The sequence below is a fragment of the Pezoporus occidentalis genome, unplaced genomic scaffold (assembly GCF_034315485.1).
Source record: "Pezoporus occidentalis ecotype Australia unplaced genomic scaffold, CSIRO_AGI_Poc_V1 ctg277, whole genome shotgun sequence".
NCBI classification, from domain to species: domain Eukaryota; kingdom Metazoa; phylum Chordata; class Aves; order Psittaciformes; family Psittacidae; genus Pezoporus; species Pezoporus occidentalis.
In genome coordinates this window covers 44,564-66,277 of record NW_026914686.1, presented here as the reverse complement: position 1 = coordinate 66,277, position 21,714 = coordinate 44,564, and the positions used below count along the sequence as shown (strand labels likewise).

Below are 21,714 nucleotides of genomic sequence, written 5' to 3'. Positions count from 1 at the left end.
TACAAGAGAGAGGGCTCCAACACCATGAGGGTAGGAGGGGAGGGACAGGACAACACTGACTTTGCATCAATTCTTTAAAGCAGCTTAACCTCTTCAAGAAACTACCCTCAGAGCCATTTGCTTGCCTGGATGTCAACGGCAACCATCTTGCCGTATTACTCTGCTCGGAGGAAAATTCATGCTTAAAAACTAAGGAAAAGGGATCAATGTGTGTACTCACAGCTTTAGACATCAAAAAAAGACATGAAAATGGGATTTTTTTAATTTCGTTTTTAAAGCAAAAGATTTTGATTTAATATTTCACAACACAGAATTACAGGTGCTACAGCCTCTCAGCTCATTGCCAGCCACCACCTCTAGAAAAGGTAATCTTAGATAAAACATAAGGGAGAACATAATCTTTCCTTAATGAGAAAAACCATGCACAAATTTAGAAGGCTGCAAGTAATTTTGTTCTTTTTATGTACCAAGGGGTTGGTTTTGACTTTTCTAGCTGCCTTTTTACTGTTTTCCTTTTGCTACCTAATACAGATAAGCTACATCATTACTACTTTTAACAAGCATCCTGAAATTTATACAGCATCTTACATTTTCTTTAATGAAACTTAAATGTGTCATAGGCAACCCAAAGAAGGCCTGGCAGATAGGAAAAAATTCTATATATATATATTCTGGAAATACATATATAAGCCAAAACTTGCAGAACTCAGTGTACTGGCTCTGTACACTGAGTTCTGTATTATGTAGATCTGCAGATCTACGCAATACTAAATGTGAGGCACATTTGGGCCTTATACAGTTTGCATTTCTGGCCATTAATATTAATAAATGTGACTGTACAAGCAGGAAGTGGGGCATGTTTGCCTGCAGAGTTGCATTAAAAACTTAATCTCTTATAAATTCATTGCACATAACAGGTATGCTCATGGATTTCTGACATCAACACAGGCATCACTTCCGTTCTAAAGGTTTAACTGAAAGTAAATCTAGCATATGTAACCTGAAATGTGAAGAGGTTAATTGTCAGGTTCCTCAGGAGATAGATTTTTGTTCAGAATATGTATTTCAATTCAAGAAACACAAGCACACATCGGATTGTGGGAAAACCAATGGGAAAGACAGACAGCAATTGCTACAACGCAATCAATACTGATAAGGAGTTTATTTTATAAAGTGATATTAGTCACCCAGTTACACTGAACATGGAACCAGCAATTCACATCCTAATTACAAGTCTAAATATCCACACAAGTACACTTCAACATTCCATGACCACAGCGTAGATCCAAACAGGATCCTAATACTCCACTCAGGTGGAACTACCAGTGGCAAACTTGGAGTACACAGTCATCTGCATTTATGATGCACTTAGCAAGAGTTACTACAAAAAAGAACAACAACTCCAAGGAGTTTGTTTTTTAGAAGCCCCATAGCCATAATTACCACAGACCTCAAAGGGTTTATTAAGATCCCTCTGCCTAAGCACTATTACTTTTCCCCCCCCACAACAGATTGCTCACAAAGCCAAAAATGGGACGTTGAGCACAGTAGATTGCAATATACTGTATTTCCATAATTCAACTGCACATTCATCACCCATTTGTAGCTGAACATATCTTTCACACAAATACCCATGGCCTAGGGTGTCTCCCACCACTCCAGCAAGAAAGCCTCATGTGACTGTCACCAGCAAATTCCCTTCAGCATGCTCACACCAAAAGGCACTTATTTCACCAGCTGCTTTTCCTTTTTCCTTTCTGCCTCCCACCTTAGGAATGGATGTTTTCAGCTGCAGGTTTGCTAGTTAAGTTTTGAGGATTAAATAAGAAAAACAGACACCACCCAACCTTTAGCATTTGAAGACGGCATCCAAGCTCCAACCTGAGCCATGCTGCAAGCAGGGTTTCATGGCTGTGGTGTTCTCTGTGGCTGTATTTCTTCTTATTCTTCTCCCAATTCAACATTAATTTCCTCATTCAGTACACTGTAGCTGTGCTATACTCCCCAGCAGCACTACTGAAGCTCTCCAGATATTTCATATGCTCTTTTCCTATTATTTTGCTATAGTACCTGCACAAAAGCCTAAAACCCACATGGATGCATCACCCCCTAAAGCAGCTTACTGCCCAACATCTGCTCCTGAACTTCCCAACGCAAACAGGGGGGAGAACCCCTCTTTTCCCTGCAAAACACACAACTGAGAGGCTGTCTGCCTCATCATCTCTCATTTCTCTGTTACATTTTAGCCCCCAACAACCAACCCACGCCTGTAACAGAACGACACCGTGTGTCATTAGACTCCACACTCCTTACTCACCCTTGGGGAGGAACGAGAGGCAGAACGTTTAACCCCTGCTTGCCTGCAGCGCGGGGTGGGTCCGGCCTCACGTGTGCGCTACCTGCAGCACAGCCCTGTAAATACGGTGCCATTCTGCGAGGAAAACGCCTCCTTTCCAGCCCCTCGCAGCCCGTAAAGGGCCGGAATCCTGCAGCACGAACCGCTCACCACTTACCGTGGGCGGCTCGCTTAAAAATAAGGGATTTCTAATGGAAAAGGCGGCATTTGGGGACCTCTACCTGCACCCCCCGGGTAATGAATGAAGGAAGAACGATCCGACCGAGTACCCGACGCCCTCCCGGCCCCCGCCCGTGTGCGGCACCGCGATGGGGGGGGGGGAGCAGGGGCGTGGCTGCGGGGGGGGGGGGGTGTCGCGATTCCCTTCCCCGACATGTCGCCGGGCGTCACCACCTCACGACCCCATCCCTCCCCCCCACCATCTCTCGCCGCAGGGGGGTGGCGGGGACACGCAGCCACCACACGGACCCGCGCGACCTCTGGCCCTTACCTGTCGCCACAGGGCTCCCGCGCCCCCTCACAGCCGCAGCGCGCGGGGCGCTTCCCTCTCACCACATCGCCGAAGGAGAGGGGCGGGGACCGGCGGGAGCGGAGCGGGGAGAGCGGCCGGTCTCACCCCTCCACAGCGGCGCCGGCCGCGCTGCTCCCCTTTCACCGCCCAACTACCTCAGCACCTCCCTCCCTCCCTCCCTCCCTCCGTGCCCGCCGGCGCGGCCTGCCCCGGGCCCCCACTGCCTGAGCCCCACACTCGCCTCCGGCGCGCGCCGCCGCCGCCTGACGGAGGGAGGAGAGCGGGAGGGGCGGGAGCGGCGGGAAGGAGGAGGAGGAGGAGGGGAAGCGGCCCGGCGGGAGCGCGCGCGGCCCCGGGCTCGCTCCTTTCCTCCCTCCCTCGGCGCGCGGAGGTGAGGGGCGGAGCTGATTGGTTATTCATGAGGGACGGTGGGCGTGGTTATGTAAATCAGGCGCCCCTCTGCCCCCAGGGCGGGTGGCCATGGACACGCCGCTCCCCGCCCGCCCACCGTACCTGTGGCGGCCGCAGCCGCACCGTACCCGCCGCCTCCAGGAGCCCCGCTGGGGAGCGAGCGGGAGAGGGCTCACCGGGGAGGGGGGACCCGAGGAGGGAGAAGGCGGGGTCCGGCTGCGAAGGGGCTGTGGCAGCGTCTCCTGTGAGGGGCGGACGTGGCGGCGGCGGCGGCGCGGGTCGTGCGCGGAGGGAGCCGCCCCGTGAGGGGGAGCGGCAGCAACGCGGCCCCCGCTGTGAGGGAGGGAGGGCTGTGGAGCGGCCGGTGCGGCGGGAAGGGACTGTGAGGAGTCGGAGGAGGTGGCTCCGGCAGGGCCGAGGCGTTAACAGCGGCTCCAGGTCCCTGCAGGTACCGCTCGGAACGGGCCCGAGCTGGGCGAGGGGTGTTTGGCCGTGAGATGTGATGGGAACGCGGCCACCGGCCACGGTCCCTCCCGTGCGGGCACGTCTCTGCCGCGGAAGCATCCCCCTGCCTTTAATGTCAGCTGTGTTCAAAGCAGATGGAATGGTTTGGGTTGGAAAGGACCTTAAAGCTCATCCGGCTCCAACCCCTGCCACGCGCAGGGGCACCTTCCACTAGAGCAGCTTGCTCCAAGCCCCTGTGTCCAACCTGGCCTTCAACACTGCCAGGGATGGGGCAGCCACAGCTTCTCTGGGCACCCTGTGCCAGCGCCTCAGCACCCTCACAGGGAAGAGCTTCTGCCTTATCTCCAACCTGAACTTCCCGTTTCAGTTGGAGCCCATCACCCCTTGTTCTATTACTGCAGCCCCTGATGAAGAGTCCTTCTCCAGCATCCATGATGCAGATAAGAGATTTCTGCAGACGCTACCTGAAAACCAAGATGTTTTGGTTCTCCCCTACAAGAGGTCAGACACAGCTGAAGACCAGGTGCAAAAGGAACACACAGGAAAACAAAAGCTATATTACCTGTTAAAGCTATTATTAAGATGCACATTATTATTATTAAGATGCACATTGCAATCCTGTCAGTGTATCAGCATTGCTTAATTGTCCACTGTGAATGAAATAGAATAATGACAAATTTGGTTTTCTCATCAAACTAACATTATTTTTGGTCAATAGAGCACATGGTAAACACAACTTCTGATTTTATGTGTTTATTTCCCTATAAGATAGTAGTTACTGGAATTAACTGATTCTTAACTAAGATTCAACAAAGTATTTTATTGTTTTTTTTTATTCAACAAAATAATCAGTTTATTCCAGTAAAAAATGTCCTCTTTCATTAAATGAATGAAAAGTATCTCCCCTCCCTTGGATGGATGCCTTGTTAAACCTTTGGCCCCAAAATGGTGAAAAGCTTCTCATCACATCTGTCCCCAGTGCCAAATTAATGACCAAAGAAATGAAGCAACAGGGTAATCTTCAGCTGTGGGTCAAGGAAATGACTTGTGCAGACAATAAAGTGCAATAGAAAGAATCCTACATGGGAAGTGTTAATAAAAATGGGTTGTTTTTTACGTGTGCTTGTTCGCAGAGCTAATAAGATGCCAGGTTTCTGGAATCAAGCTTGGATTGGGGTGAGTGAATGTATCACCTCTCATCTGTATGATGATTCTGTATGATGCCATCACATGTATTCTATGGTGAATAGATCACTATACCATCTCTGTCAGCCATCTCTTCAGTCCTTGGGTTTTGCTTTCAGAGGAGAGTGGCATTGCATAAACCAGTGCAAGAAGCAACTTAAAAAAGAACACGAGCACAGGAGGGAAATTTTCCAGAACTATTTCCATCTAAATCTGCATCCTCCTTCCTGCCTCTTCCATTACTTCCAGCAGAAGGGCTTTCTGTAATTGCTTATCTTCTGCTGCCCTTTTGTCTTCTTAAACCACATGAACTGGAGGGCAGCACATAGCCAGAATAAATCCTTATTTCTCCTTCAGCAACTTATTAGCATAGCAAATCACTGACTGTGCATGGCGACAGTACCAGGAGGAATAATAGTTCCACCTACGAGAAAATATTCTCAGAACTGATGTCAACTGCTTTATATACGTACCCATATCATTCGTAAGCAAACACATTGCAAGACATGGGTTTGTCAAAGAGAGGGAGGATCTGAAGTTTCCAGTACATAGCTGCGAAGTCAGAGGGAATGAGACAACAGCAGAAGACCAGCTTCCACACTGGAAGAGGAGCCACAGTGTGTAAATACTTAGGGACTGTGTCCAGTCCCGATGCTGTGTTAGTGTTGAAGTCCCTGAGGCAGAGGAGAGGATTGAACAGGAGCATCCTTGCTCTCCACCAATGGCAGCCTCCCCTGCATTGTGCAAGAAGACAAATCCTGCTGGAGCACTCTGGAAATCCCTTCTGGGACACGCAGGCACACTTAGTTCCTGGATCCTGGCTGTCCAAGCTCCACTGTAAATACAGCACCAAACTGCCCAGACGTAGAGGCTGTGTTCATCTGCACCTACACAGAAGCACAACCACAGGTACTTGAAGTATAACGACACAGATCACCTACAGCATTTAGAGCCTTCAGAGATCAGCCAAGGTGCAAGGGGGAGTTCTGAGGATCACTGTTCCTGACTTTGGTCCAGAAATCCCACCCAAGTTCCATTTGGTCCCATGCACACCTTATTACATCTAGCCCCTTAGCACTCAGACGTCTCTGGTGAGCTAGGAGAAACCCTCAGCCACCTCTCTGTGTTTTGAGTGGTTGTACTACAAGCTGACACAAAGTTTGCACAACAGCAAAGAGAAAAACTTGGCTGCAATAAACAAGATGTTGTCTCTTAAACAGCCAGAATCCCTACAGGAAGCTATAAAAACCCTAGGTCTTTGTAATCCTATGTTCCATCAGATCCTCTCCTGGATGGATTCTACTAAGCATGACCATATAAAAATCAAACATTGCTTACATTATTTGTTATCTAAGAAATAGATGCCCGAGAATACAATATTCTAATATAATCCTGTAAATGGGAGACACTAATTTTCTTCACACTTCAGCAGGCTGAAAGAACACCGGGTCTGCCATCCCTTCAGTAACTAATGAAAGGCACATCTATTTGCGGAGCCTGGGGAGGTTTGAAATAGATTTGGGGGTGGTTTTTTTTTTGCAGAAAAGGGCAATTTCTGGTTTGCTGGTTGGTTCATTTTAGTTTCTGCAGTTTTTGGCAAGAGCACCTTGAGGTGTGGACAACAGACTCTGGTTTGTCTAAATACACATGTGCTCTGTGCCCCTTCTTCTACCACCAGAGCTGCATTTCAAGGCCCTTCATTTGAGCAACAGCTGAAGTTGCTCACAGAGGAGAAAAAAAGAGTAAGAGGATTAATCAAGATACCTCTTTTTTTCCTGCAGACACCTGTTTTGGAGTGGATGAACTGCATTTTTGTAGTCTCAAAGAGGCAGGTTCTAGTTCTTTCAATAACAGAAGCCAACAGAGGCAAAATTTGCTGCCTGCAGAGCTCCGTTTCCTCAGAAATACGTATAACCAAGTCCCAAACCTGCCTTCAATGTGAGAAAAAGAACGTTAAAGGTCATGTAGAAACAAAGAGCTGGCAACACGCCGCAGGATATCAATCTGACATCAAATGGCCCTGCCTGTACCAGGAAGCAGCTCGAGCCGGTCACATTTCCCTCCTGCAGCGGATGGAAGCACAGAAAAAAAGAGCCACCGTGTTAGATGTGATTAAGAGGTGTTTGGCCAAGAAAAGGTGCCCCAAAGGGCTGTCCCAGTGGGAGATTCCTGACCTCCAGAGAGATGTAAGTGTGATCAGAGACCCTTCGTGGAAGGTGTTGCCCACTGTCCTCAATTTTCAGTGAGAACATCAGTGCAACAGATGACCCTGTGAAAGAAAGGGATTGTATAAGACGTCAGAGCGCTGGTTTGGGAACAGCGAGCAAGAAGTGCTTTTGGGTGAGACAGTCACGTCCCCTGTCTAGCCAGTGTTCCCTCCTGCCCTAAACCTCCTCAATTGCTGCCTGATGCTCTCATGTTCTCTTCTTCAAATCAGATAGCTGAGCACGAGTCCTTAGTGCATGAACCACATGCACACACCTCCATTCAGAACTCTGTTCAATAGGAAACACCTATTATTGTCCTTGCCCAGCATCAGCATTACAGGAGGCAATGTTGCATCAAAGCCAGGTTGGATGGGGCTTGGAGCAACCTGCTCTGGTGGAAATTATTCCTACCTGTGGCAGAGAGTTGGAACTGGATGAGGTCCCTTCCAACCCAAACCAGTCTGGGAGTTTGTGATTCTATGATTCCACAAGAACACTGTGTGTCAAACTGTAATTTGCAATTTTGAAAGAGAAGACCTATTTATGCAGCTCATAATTTAGCAACAATACCAATCTCACCGTTTTCCTCTCGAGAGGCACCGCAGTGATTTCATGGGATGCAGATAACATCTCAACTGATATGACACACCTCTGGCACGCTGGTGAGCACCCATCAGCCTTGTAAACAGAGAAAAACCTTTGTAATTGTCCCTTCTGCTCTGGTAATGTGACCCAGTTATCACAGTCCTCATAGACAAAGATTCAGAATTTTGTATATACATGGGATCAAACCAAAATGCCACCTTTTGGTGATTGCCCATTTGATTATGCCTGAGCTTCTCTCAGTTTTTTAGGAGGTCTTGAGATGGCTGTTACAGGCCAGGGATGACAATCAGCCTGACGTGCGCTGGGAGCAGGAAAACCTTCCCACCATTTCCTACGGCCCTGGCACAGCTCTTCATGGGCTGTGCTCACCAGCTACTGAAACACTTTGGGATTACATGTGATGTTCATCATCCTGAATAAAGACAAAGCTGCACTGAGAACAGCTGAAAACAGCATTTCCAGTTTGTTTGCATCCATTAATTAAAATTCCAGCACATTATCCTCTGCAATTGGTGTTCCAGCATGCTGGAAGGACACTATATATGGACTGGGATGGTCTCAGGACACAGGCAGAAGAGGACGCATTGGCAGACCAACCAGTAGAGCTGGAAAACTTAGCAAAGCTTTTCACGTTTGCTTTGGTTGGTTGGGATTTTTTAAACTCTTGCTACTTCTACAGACAATGCTTGTGTTAAAGGGGTTCTGCCCCCAAAATCTTCCCTCACTGTCCTGATTGCTCCAATTAGAAGACATTACTGGTAAACCTTGCTGAAGCTGGTGCCAGAAAAAGATGATGTTTCTGTGTTACTTGCTGCCTGTCCTCTTATCCTGGAGCGAACTAGCACATTAGAATCATTGAATCAACCACGCTGGAAAAGACCTTTGAGATCATCAAGTCCAACTGTTACCCCAGCACTGCCAAGGCCACCACTAACCCATGGCAAATGTTCGTTCACTGAACCATGAGCAGCCTAAGCGAAAAGACATCAACCACCTTCACATCTGTGTAAGGTCAGTAGGAGACACCAGGAGCCATTTGTTCTCTGTGCCTGCAGTGAACAAGACAAGGGCTTCAAGTGCAGCAAGGATGATACTGGTTGGAAATCAGGACTAATTTCTAATTGCAAGGATGGTTAAGCATTGTCATAGGCTGTGTGTAAAGATGATGCAGCCATCCATGGAGACCTGGAAGAGCAGCAAGCATTTGTCAGAATTGAGAGGGATACAGCTGGGTCCGATTTTGGGCACTGGGGTGACAACTTGTAGAGTTGATGTAAAACAACTATGTCCTTTTGCTCATGCACCAAGAGGCCACAGAAACAACCTGCAGCAGACCCCATGGGTATCTGTATGGAAGAGAACGTTGCTCACCTTCACCATCACAAAGCTATCACTAAAGCAGGGATAATTCTTTCACAAGCCAACAAAAGTGTGTCTACCTAAAGTAAAACTGTCTTGAGTTTGATAAGTTGATTTAATATGCTGTGTTTTAAAGAGTGCAGGTTTCGTCTTAGCCATTTTTATGAAAGGGAAAAGCTTTGGTTCGCTCAATTTGTTTCTGTCAAATACACTGTAACTCCGAGCAGCCATGGAGTAAATGATATTTAGTGAAACTGCTAAAATAGTTCCATGTGTTGCATTAACCCCTCACAGTGCTAAAAGAACATGTCAGATGCTTTTCCAGCAGAGCATGTCTCCTGTGCAGCAAGAAAACAGTATTGATGGTTTTACTGTTTGCCTACACCAAAATCCAAAACACTGCATGAGAGCGCTGCCCTGAGCAGAGATTGCGTCAACTGAACAGCAGCACTGATGAAGGGGAAATTGCCCAGAAGCTTCTGCTGGACATCACATCACCAAAATCCTTACTGTCTTCCCTGAATCCCTGGGTTTCAGCTTACGGTACTGAACCCATTGGAATCAGCTGAGGTTCTCCCACCACATTCAGCAAAGACCTGACACCTTTAGGGGCTGCTTTACATGGAGCTGATGATCTCAATCAAGACCTACCAAGCGCTCAGGTCCATGAGGTTTTGAGAGCCCTCAGCTCCCACTGAAACGAGTTACAGGCACGGAAGCTGCCGCACTTTGCAGAAGGGAATCTCAAAGCAGGAGATGTGGAAATGCTCCTGCCTGGACATTGCTCCCAGTCAAACCAGCACAACGAGCAAAGAGGAAGCCTCCAGCCTCCATCGCTGCTGCATTTTGTGTGAGCACATGTTAAAAGCATCCTTCCTACCTCCAGTAGAATCTCCCAATGCCAATACACTATCCCAAAAGGGCATCGTTATCACGAACCACAGCAAAGCTCCAAAGCCTTTTTTCATGACATTCCTAAACTGTTTGCTCCACCCTGATTCATTTTAGGAAACCGATAAGACAGCTGTGAAAATACAGCACCGTACAGGACTCTCGCATTACAAACCAGCTGGCAGCATTTGCACTTCTTTTTTAATCCCAAGGGAATAAGGTCTGTTGTTTATTCCACTTTTCCAAAGGCACATGAGCCAAGCTGTAACCCTCCCTTCATTAGCACAACCGGTAATGTTAAAGTAGGTGGGCACTGATACAACATTCTGGCTTGCAATGATCAGCAAAGCAGCTGCCTCCAAAGCACCGGTGGGCTCTACTCAAAGGGATGTCTTATTATGAAGGGGCTTCGGGGCTTCCCTTTCATGAAGTGCTCCTCATTGTCACTGCTCCTCTTCAGTGTCTCCTGTAACCATCGCTGCGTCTCTCATCTGACAGCTTCCTGTCACCAGGCGGTAGCTGTAAAGATCTGCAAAGCCGCTGTGCTCGCCCCAGCACCTCCTGATAACACCTGATAACAGCAGCTTCTGGCACAATTTCCTCCACATTCCTGTATCTTAAAGGCAGGAACGGGACCGAGGTGCATCCTGCTCGGCCTCCTGCGCTGTGTTCCTGCCTCCTTCCCAACCGCCCCGCTGTTTTACTGGAACTCCCGTCTCATGCTTTGCTGAAGCACAGTGTCTGCCATCAGGCCGTTGTTTTACACCCCAGAGACGCCTGCAGTGCAGGGAGATCCCTCTGCTAGAAACGTTGGCACTCTGTGGTGCAGCCCGGGAATCCAGATCTCCGGGGCAAATGACAGTGTCGACGCACTTGAGCTGAATTTACAAGTGAAAAAGGATGCTTTGATGATGCAATTTCTTTCTAATGGTTTTCTTATTTCAGCTGATCCCAGCTGTCTGCTAAGCACTCACTATCCCAACCCTTCCCTTTCCCATCTCTTGTTTTGCACTGATACTTAACAGCAGCCCACACATGAGAGTCATTTCTTCCTCTTGGTCCAGATGCAGTGCCTGCAGCCTAGACCTGCAACTGAGAAACAGACTTTGGTAATGGGCTTACAGCTGAATGAAGCAGCTCCAGAGAGCTCCAGATTGCTGCCTCTGCACTCACTGCCTGCATGCTCCTAGCACAGGATCCCAGGAATATCTTCAAACCTCATAGCAGCCTTCCAATATCCAAAGCCTCTTAAGAACAGGCTGGGCATAGGTCAGTTGGTGGGAAGCAACTGCATTGTGCACCACTTGGTTTGTGTATTCCAATTCCTTATCATTAGTATTTTCCCTTCCTTTTCTATCCTATCAAACTTTTTGCATCCCAACCCTTAAATTTTACTTTCTTGTTTTTATCCCTGATTCTCTCCCCCATCCCACTGAAATGTTTACCCAGAGGAAATGTATCCCTTCACATGCAAACAAATACAGAACAGCTTCTAAATCTTGCAGGGATCCTGAGAAAAGGGAATCTGGGGGCTGGCTACTGCAAGGGATGTACTAGAGATGTTCTGCTGCTTGGGCCATAGGAAGGGTTTCCATGTGTAAATCCCTCTGATAATATCATTGCTTTCCTCAGCATCCCTTTTGAATCCACAAAGGGCTGCAAGTCAAGGGAACAAGGGCAGTGTGGCTGCATGGCTCCTGCGTCTCTGAGCCTCTCCAGGGGTTCCTTCTCAGACAGAGGGTGATGTGATAGAACAAACCACTCTGTAGACAGCCAGCGCTGAGAGCTGAGGTGACCCCAGTAACTCAGAACACCACTGGAGCCCTGCAGCTCCTGCCCATCGCTTGGCCATGCCATTATTCCTCCATTATGAGTATCTGTTGTGTAACATCAGATACTTTGCAGTTAATTTTTTTAAGGTAAGTCAGATTTGAACAGAATCAAAAATAAGCAAGAGCTAAAATATCTGCAGTGCTGGGGCTGTGCCAGACACCCACAGATTGTGTACCCTGTACTCAAGTCTTGTCAAGCAGCTCGGCACATCTTTATTCTAATCATTTACTTTCATTTTATGCCTAACAGGGAATTGTCCTGATTACTCAAGCAAAGCACAGCAAGAGAAGTACAGAGGCCATGGAGATGCTGCTTCTGGAGCCAGGCTGAGAGAGCTGGGCTGGGTCAGCCTGGAGAAGAGAAGGCTCCTGAAGGGAAGACCTTAGAGCAGCTCCAGTGCCTAAAGGGGCTGCAGGAAAGCTGGAGAGGGGCTTGGGACAGGGGCCTGTAGGGACAGGCCAAGGGGAATGGCTTTAACCTGCCAGAGGGGAGATGGAGATGAGCTCTTAGGCAGAAGTTCATAGCTCTCACCACAGCCAGAGCCATGGGGATCTGCTACTCTATCACTTGGACCTGATGCAGCCGGAGCTGGCATTTTTCCTAGAAACTTCCTAACAATCTGCCTGCTGCAGTAAAACAATCTAAACTTCTCACAACACCGCAAAACCCTTGTACAATGCTTTTACACACTGTGGCATAAGCGACTCTGCCTAAAGTGATCATCATATGCTGAAGGAAAGAGACTGGCCGCTGGGTCTAGAGAGTGTGGATCGATGCCAGCCAGGATTCCTGCTCTCCTGTGAAAGCCACAGGAGAGCTCTGTAAGTGGAGCTGCTCTTTGTACCCACTCCAGTTTGGAATGAAGAATGTTTCCATACTCGGTCGTAATATTTTTTCCACCTCTTCTTTGCATGCGAATATCACAACAGCAGCCCCTCACCACAAACAGTCAGCTTCTTGCTTGGATTCATTTCTTGGTTTATATACATTTATACTGTTGAATATACATTTATATGCATGTATACTGTTGAATATACATTTATATACATTTATACTGTTGAATGATTCTTCCTATTGAAGAAGGATTTTAGGAATAAATTTAGGGAGACAGACTTAAATCTTTTAAGATATAAGACCCGAAAGAATGAACTAGCCCTTGGAGGCAGCACAGCCCAAAGCATGGCAACAACCTGGATGCAGAGATGAAGCTATAGGTGCTCAGTATTCACCTGCCCAGCAAATCTCAGCACAATGTGTAGAGTTTTATTCCCCCCAGGGATATGAACAAGCCTTGAGAAGGCAGCAGAAGACCAGGAGAGTCTGGAGGGCTGTAAGGTAGGGCTGACACACACACTCTGCAGGTTTACACAGACAGACCATGTGCACAAAGGGTTATCAAGGGTTTGCTCTGCTTTTAAAGCCTGTATGACACTAGGACACTTCTTCCAGAGGCGCAGAAATGCTCATCCAACAGCACTGTGGCCTCTCAGATTTAGGAGGTGCCTTTCAAATTGGACTTGAATACTGAGAGTCACAGTAAAGGCCATGCAGAAACAAGAAAGGCAGAGCAGAGCACAAGACATGGCAACAGCAAGGTTTAGGCACAGAGATGAAAATAATCCAAAGGAATAACTGCTCTTCCACCAAGGAACAAGAGCAGCCAGGTATGAAGGAGAGGTGACCCCTTCAATTTGTCACTGCAAGCACCCAGGATTAGGATCATAGAACCATATAATGGTTTGGGATGGAAAGGACCATCCAGTTCCAACCCCCTGCCATGGACAGGGATGCCTCACACTAAACCATGGCACCCAAGGTTCTGTTCAACGTGGCCTTGAACACTGCCAGGGATGGGGCATTCACCACTTCTCTGGGCACCCTGTGCCAGCTCCTCAGCACCCTCACAGGGAAGAACTTGTGCCTTATATCTAAGCAGAACTTTCCCTGTTTCAGTTTGAACCCATCACCCCTTATCTTATCACTCCAGTCCCTAATGAACAGTCCCTCTCCAGCATCCTTGTAGCCCCCTTCAGACACTGGAAGCTGCTCTGAGGTCTCCACACAGCTTCTCTTCTCCAGGCTGAGCAGCCCCAGTGTTCTCAGCCTGTCTCCATACAGGAGGTGCTCCAGCCCCTGAGCATCCTCTGGACTTGCTCCATGTCCTTCTTATGTTGAGGACACCAGAACTGCACAAGGTGCTCCAAGTGGGATGCAAAGGGAATGCTGATTGTGCCAAAACAAAGAACACTATGATAATATGGTCAGGTCAAAGGTGGAGTCTGGAACAAGGGGAAAGGTAAGACCAAGGCAAAGTCAAACAGGAACAGTATTAACTGCCCACATTAGGGAAATGCCAAGGGCTGCTGTTCCTCTTGGAGCAGCAAATGCGTTGGACCAGTGGCTGCCGAAGGTCACCCTGAATTGGCCACAACACATCCTTACATCTAGAGACCCATGAGTCCAACCCCAGTGTCACGCTAATGCTCTTCTATGGACAGTGCTTGAAGTTTGTCTCTGTCCTACCTCCCAGGCTGCCCACCCTCAGACAATGATTTCCAGCAGAGGTGACTTACATTCTGATACTGAGTTAATGATTGACTGTCTTAAGTGTTCCTGACCTCATGTTCTTAATAAACCTGCAAAAGAGTGTGACCTGGGAGGCAAAAGTCACCTTGTAGCCTGGCACCTGTGTCCTGACAAAGTTTGGTTGCAAAAGGTTAGGAGTTAAATCAAAGGTGAGAACAATTAACTTGAGAGAAAAAGGTTCCTGAAATCAATGCATCCAAGAGCTTGAAGTTTAGGGAGTCCTGAAAGGAAGAAGCCTGAAATATTGCTCAAGAACTCAGCTTTGAACATGAACTGGGATATTCCTAGAGAGAATAAGTTGGGATTTCCATGCGTCCTGGTGCAGCATTACCTATGCCTTGTGCTTCATTCCTTACAGATGGGTCATAAAGAAGAGACTCCTTGTAGCTTAGTGGCGTGATTTAATCAAGGATGGATTTATGAGAGTAGGAAAATTAAGCAAACATAAAATACACCTCAGAAACTGAGTGACTCTGATGGCCAAGAGCCATTTGTGAAGGCAGCAGAATGATTTTTCATTGCTGGAGGATAACAAGACCCTGGCAGGAGGTACAGGGAGCCCAAGCCACATTTATGGGAGAGAGGAGGTTCCCAAGAGGTGCAGGACCTTTTCTTACTGGAGTATGAAGTATTTTCTCACTTATTGTTCTTTCAAGCATCAAGCAGATCATTCTTACACCGTGGGGAAAAGGGACTGTCTGAACTAGTGGCTGGTACCAGCATTTCTGGCAAGCCAGAGAACAGGATATGACACTTGACCCAAACCAACACAGAGAACTGACCCAGAAAATTTAAGGTCCAGATACACTTTTTGTGTGCCAAGAAAATACACCCAAAAGGGTTAATGTCACCTTCCAAAATAGAGGCCTTCAGTACTCAGATTATCATCCCTCACCTGGAAATTGCTTTCGGGGCCTTCTACAACTTCCACTGCAGTCAATGGGGATGGGTCTTTGAAAGACTTCCAGAGGAGCCATTGAAGTTCTTTTTGGCCACCTTCAAAACATGCTCTGGAACCTGTGTGTATGAGCAGAAAAATACTTGAGCCAGTGGAAGAGGAACATTCTTTGTCACCAGGAAGAACACAGCACAGCAGCACCGAAGGACAGAGGACACTGAAATTGTCATTCTAGGAATCCCTTTGATGTTCAACCATAGAAATAATATTTATGAGACTCAAGAAGCTTTACAAGAAGAAAGAAAACAAGCCAAGCACCAGGGAAATCATTCACAAAGTGCAATATTTGAGAATAAAAAATACATTAAGTGCAGCAAAACGTGTAACTGGAAATGAGAGAGTAAAATGCCTCAAGATTCAGCCTTTGAGGAATATAGAACAGGTTTTGCCAAGAATTATTCACATACATCTGCACAAGCCCCAGCCATCTATTTTTACATTTTTTTGTGGGCCAATAAAGAGAGCTGCACATTGTCAATCCTAAAAATAAGCCCTTAAGCTTTAAAACCCATTTGTATCAGGGTACAGAAAGTGATGATTATGTTCAAATTAACCTTTCCCACAGTTTATGTACCTTCAGCCGCATTAGACCAAGGGCACTGCATCACCTTTTCCTCCCCTTTGTGGAGGAATAAGAGAAAACACGCAAGAAAAAGGGTTGGGTGATCCTAATCAGGGGCCACTGTAACCCAGTCTTCCTGCTTGTGATCCCCTGAACTCTTTTCTCTAGGGATTTTGATCCCAGGTCAGTTGGTCTACTCTGTAGGATGGGGGTTCTTCAAGAGGTTGCACTAGGTAAGTCCACTGTTGGCCTCAAAACTCAAGGTGAAACCCCAGCTCCACCCAAAAAATGGAAAAACTCCCTCACCTACAGATGCTTCCCACTGTAAATTCCAGAGTGTAAATTCCCACCCCTTGTCCTATCACTACAGTCCCCTGTCCATCTGCTTAATCACTCACCCCTGTGCTGGTTCCAATCAGCACTACCTTTCCTGCATAGCCAATGGTTGTTCTAGTTACTCAGTGAATTGGCTTCCAGAGCATCCACTCTAGCCCAGGCAGGGGTACTTCAATGGCCACCCTAGAAATAGCCTTAATAATGGCTAAATAAAATGAATGCTGATTTCTTTCCCTATGGGCAAGCTTCAAAAATCAGGTACAATTCTTCAACACAGGTGTACAACCAGCCATAAAGACCCAGAGGTGATTTTCCTAGCGGAGGGACAGTGATTTCCTGGGCTAAGATTAGGCACGAGGTCTTCCCAGCACTGGCTCCAACTTTGCCACAGGATAAAGGCAACATCAGTCCCCAAGTCTCCTGATTTACAATACTGGAGTATTACTGCTATCAACAAAACCAACCTCCAGTGGATGCCATTAAACCAGCCATTTATTCAGCCAACACCATTTCAACTCAGCTGGTTTCTTCATTGCCATTGACATTTCCTATAGTCTGATTAATCCACCACAGTGATACCTATAGGTGTGAGTGGGGACATTAACCCATTTGTAAAAGCCAACCAGAGCTCCCACAGCCCTGGGCAGTTATTTAGAACACAAAGGATCATTTTAGCAGCATTTCCTTCTGGTTGTCTTTTCTTGCCCTCTTTTGTTTTTTCTATTTAGAAAACAAACACTAAACCTCCTGGGCAGCCTTCAAGAGCTCACCAAGAGCCACACGTTAACCTCAGCAACAACAGGGCTGAAAGTCACAGGTTATGGGACAGAAAGCCATGGAGACAACTGCTGGGACAGCCCCTGAGTTGAAGAGCTGCCAATCTAAAGGGATTTTTGCCTTTCAGCCAACACTTCTATTCACACAGGATCACAGTATGGTTTGGGTTGAAACAGAGCTCAAGATCACCCAGTTCCAACCCCTGCCACGGGCAGGGACCCCTTCCACTAGAGCAGCTTGCTCCAAGCCCCTGTGTCCAACCTGGCCTTGAACACTGCCAGGGATGGGGCATGCACTTCACTACTATTTTCCAAACTTTTCCATTGGAAAGGCAGTACCAATATGTGGGAAACGCTGTCAAGCTTCCGAACACTTTCCAACTGAAAATAACTTTCAGCTTTGAAAGTAACACTCGCAGTACTTACCAGGTGTTAAATGTTTGATGCGTTCATTTTTAAAGTGACAGCATGACCCTGAAGCTGTTTTTAGGCTATTTTGGTGCAAAATGTCAGGTTCCTGCTCTGAAGAAGACTCTGGAGCTCCTCAAGACCAACAGCCGCGTTTCTGGAATGGAGAAGAGAAGACACCTTATGCAAGGGGACATCAACACCTTTCAGTCTCAGCTGAGCCGTGCGTGGGGTTGAGGAACACCAACCTTACCAACACGCAGAGGTACTGGTGTTATCATAGCATTATCTTTGAGAGCTACAGCAAAAGACACAACAATACCAGAGGAACTAATGCAGTTTTGCCTTCCTCAGGCATTAATGCAGAACCTGTGTGCTTCTATGATGAATTTATGCAGTAATAACATGACCCTGCAATGAAAATAGAAACTCGGTGGGCAGTCTGGATACTCTGAGTTTTCCTAAAAACCAACCTGTAAATATCCGCAGAGGAAGCTGCATCCTTGGAAAACAATGAGTCAGAAATGGTTTTTTCTCTCCTTGACACACTGAGCACAAGAAAGAGCTGACATGGGTAGTAGCTGCGAGCACACTTGTCTTACACCGCTTCCTTCATGTCTGAGAAGGAAAGGAATCCTTTACAAAACACTGGATAAATATTTGTCCTCCCTTGGATGAAGTGCTCCTATTTCCCAGCCACTTATTCCCTGTGTGTCTTGGCTTTCCATGTTGTGTTTCTCTTGCTCCAAATTCCTGACATCAGCATTATGCCATGAAGAAATTCACACTGAACCTGGAATGTGTTCAGGTGACACATAGGGATGACCACCACAGTAAGACAGCAGAGAATGTGACTATCACATAATCAAATGTGTGTGTCTTACCAGGGTGGTGCTAGCAGCAGAACTCCTGTTGGGTACCATGCCAGCTTACAATGGATCCATTTAACCTGATGGCATCATTTCCATACTAAATCAGGGGCAGGTTTGCAGCAGTGATCACATCCATGACGAGTATTGCAAAATAAACTCCTAGAGTCCTGGTTTTACCGGATGTTTTTGGAATCTCGATCTTACCACTTGATGGGAATACAGGCAGAGGAGTGATGAAGGCAGCAGCATCACAGATGTGTACGTACAATCATAAGGGCTCATTCCACCTGACGCAGCATTAAGCTCATTGCACAAACAGAGGGAAAGCACAGCAGTAAATCAAGGCACAACCTAACCCTTGTCACACCCTTATTTCAGCTTTGTTTCTTCATGCATGTGCAGAGAGGAGAATCAAGCATTCCCTCCAGAGAAGCTGTGGCTGCCCCATCCCTGGCAGTGTTCAAGGCCAGGTTGGACACAGGGGCTTGGAGCAAGCTGCTCTAGTGGAAGGGGTCCCTGCACGTGGCAGGGGTTGGAGCTGAATGATCTTCAAGGTCCTTTCTAATCCCAACCATTCCATGATTCTATGACCTGCAACCCTATGTACACCACACACGTGCAGGTCCTTGGCTGCTGATCCCAGGTACACCATCCACTCACCACCAACCCCAGCTCCTGTGCATAACTGATTACCAAAGAGGTGATTTTAATCCTTCTCTATCTGGAGGCTCTTCCAGATAGTAAACTATGTATGGCATTTAGGCTGGAAAAGCAATTCATGTGTAGCTATAACGTTCTCACAAATTTAAGCTGTATTTGTTGTTCATCTGATCCATTTCAAATACTACAATCATTTGTAACGCATATTCATACCTATCATATTGCTATAGAATCCTTAGCCTCAAATATTTAACATGAAACTAATAAATTGAATATAGACTTTCATTCAGAACCACTCTGAATTATAGAGGCAGAATCCCTCCAGAAGTAAGGAAAAGAACCAATTTTAAACTGGATTGGCAGCAGTGGTCATTCACAGAGAGTAAGGACCCCCTCCTGGATTACACACACTGGGTAAATGGGAAATTGCTCCCTTCAGAATGGCAGTCCTCACCTGACATTTCCTATAGAAGATTAAAAGAACCAGTTCCAGCTGACCACAGACTGGGTCGAAATTGTACAAAGCAGGAAGATTGAGAACCTGGTCTGCTCCAGTGAAGGCTGAGACCCGGGCACCTGGTTGAAACCAGGATGGGCAGTTCTCATGAAGGTAACAGAAATCTCTTTCCTTTAAAAAGAGATCAAGTTTCACAATCTATTTGCTAAAGAGGTGGGCTGTGAAATCCCTGCCCTGACAATGAGCGTTCCTGGGGGAACAGCAAATGCACAACACGCAGGAAACTCCAACTGAAAGCACACGGGGCACTGGGGAGAGCCACCCTTTGTTAGTGCTGCCGTATGTGACTAATCCCAGCCAGCTGAGTGTTGATGTTGTCATTTTTACAAGGCTTGAGTAATATTAAATATCACTGTGGGCAGGTGTGAGTGCTATTTAGAAGATAATTGATCCCAGGTACAACGGGCCACATCAATGGTTGGTGTAACGAGCGCGTACTGCCCCTTTCAGGACAGCAGAGTGATGCCACAATAAATCACCCAGGAGCCTGCCTTGCTGTATCCAACCCAGTTCTTACATGCTGTGAACAGAGCCCACCAAACAAACACAAGGAAACCCACAATACAGTTCAAACCCAGCACCTTGGCATCTCCCATCCTCAGCAGGGTTCACACAACAAAGTCATTCACGTTTGCTTTAAATATGTGCTCAGTTCTACCGGCTTAAATAGAGGGTTTGTGTGCTGGAAAGTGATCATAGAATCATGGAATCAACCAGGGTGGAAAAGCCCTTTAAGCTCACGCAGTCCAACCCTTCCCAGCACTGCCAAGGCCACCACTGCCCCATGGCACTGAGGCCTCGTCTCCACGCTGTGTGAACCCTTGCAGGGCCGGTGACTGCAGCCCTGCCCTGGGCAGCCTGTTCCAATGCCTGAGCACCCTCTGGGGCAGGAATTGTTCCTCAGCTCCATCTAAACCTGCCCTGGTGCAGCTTGAGGCCAGTTCCTCTTGTCCCATCCCTTGTTCCTTGGGAGCAGAGCCCAGCCCCTCCTGGCTCCATCCTCCTGTCAGGCACTTGTAGGCAGCCATCAGGTCCCCCCTGAGCCTTCTCTTCTCCAGACTGAACCCCCCAGGTCCCTCAGCCCTTCCCCATCACACTTGTGCTCCAGGCCCTGCACCAGCTCCGTTGCCCTTCTCTGGCCCCGCTCCAGCACCTCAATGTCTCTCTTGTAGTGAGGGGCCCAGAGCTGAACACAGGATTTGAGGTGCAGCCTCACCAGTGCCCAGAGCAGGGCCACAGCCACTGCCCTGGCCCCGCTGCTGCACTGCTGCTGGTACAAGCCAGGGTGCCCCTGCATAAACCATTTCCTCTTGTTCAAATCAAGGTGACTGAAAGCTCCTGGCAATGTGGACTACGCCGTTGTGTCCCTTTGTCTGTCAGTGGGAACCTCAGGTAGGACATCCCTCCAATACAACTTCACTTTTTAATCTCATCATCCATCTTCCTGCCCATGTCCTAAGCTTTTCTAATTCACGTTCTCCTCTATGACGCAGGCTGTATTCAAAAGAACAGGGAAGAGAAAACCACAAAGGGAACCAGCATCAGAGAAGGAACTAGAAGAAACTCCCACAAACCATTTCAATGTCTGTGTTTCAGGAGGCTTTTTCTGCAACACGGCATCAGATCAGCTGCAGGCCTGGGAAGCACAGGATGCTCTGCTTTCCACCCAGTGCAGATGGCATCACTTTAATCACTCCTCAGCATCACGTGTTGAATAGGACATATAGGGATATTGATGTTTTATATATAAATGAGCTGTTCTTCCCACACTGAACATCAAGTGAGGGGAAGCAGAGAGGGGGGAAACACCCCCATAACACAGGGCTCGGGCTGTAGCACTCCCGAGGACTTATTTCAGACCAGAAAGACCAAAGTTGGCAGAAGGAACGTATGATCCAAATCCTGGGCAATATTAGAAGGCACCGGCTGCATTTCCTAGTTACGGGAGCTCAGGACGAGTTGCTTGGTAACAGCTCCAGCCACGCTCGGCTCAGAAAGCAGCCATCAAAGGCGCTCCCATGCCACTGCAGCGTTGCCACAGCAACCCCCACAAGTGATGGATCCCAAGTTGGAGACACACCTGCAGCAGGAATATGCTTCCTCTCATTTCAGACCCTCTCCAACCCACAAGTACATGGAGCCTGCCATTCTAAAGAGCTCCCAGCAAAGCTGACTTACGGGGTTCTTTGTTTGCCTCCACATCAGCTGAGCCTGT

At 47.5% G+C, this 21,714-nt stretch overlaps 1 protein-coding gene across 10 annotated transcripts in view; it reads right to left on the bottom strand.

Annotated features, from left to right (window-relative positions):
- The window catches only part of TANC2 (tetratricopeptide repeat, ankyrin repeat and coiled-coil containing 2), a 218,872-nt gene extending 215,922 nt beyond the window's left edge, over positions 1 to 2,950 (bottom strand). For 9 of the 10 annotated variants that reach the window (XM_062625109.1, XM_062625112.1, XM_062625115.1 and 6 more), the window contains exon 1: positions 2,847 to 2,950. The gene's annotated coding sequence lies outside the window, so the exon portion shown is untranslated. Of the gene's footprint in view, positions 1 to 2,317; positions 2,342 to 2,846 lie in introns of those variants that run through there. The other variant, XM_062625111.1, reaches the window with a different exon arrangement.
- Between the last annotated feature and the right edge of the window lie 18,764 nt (positions 2,951 to 21,714).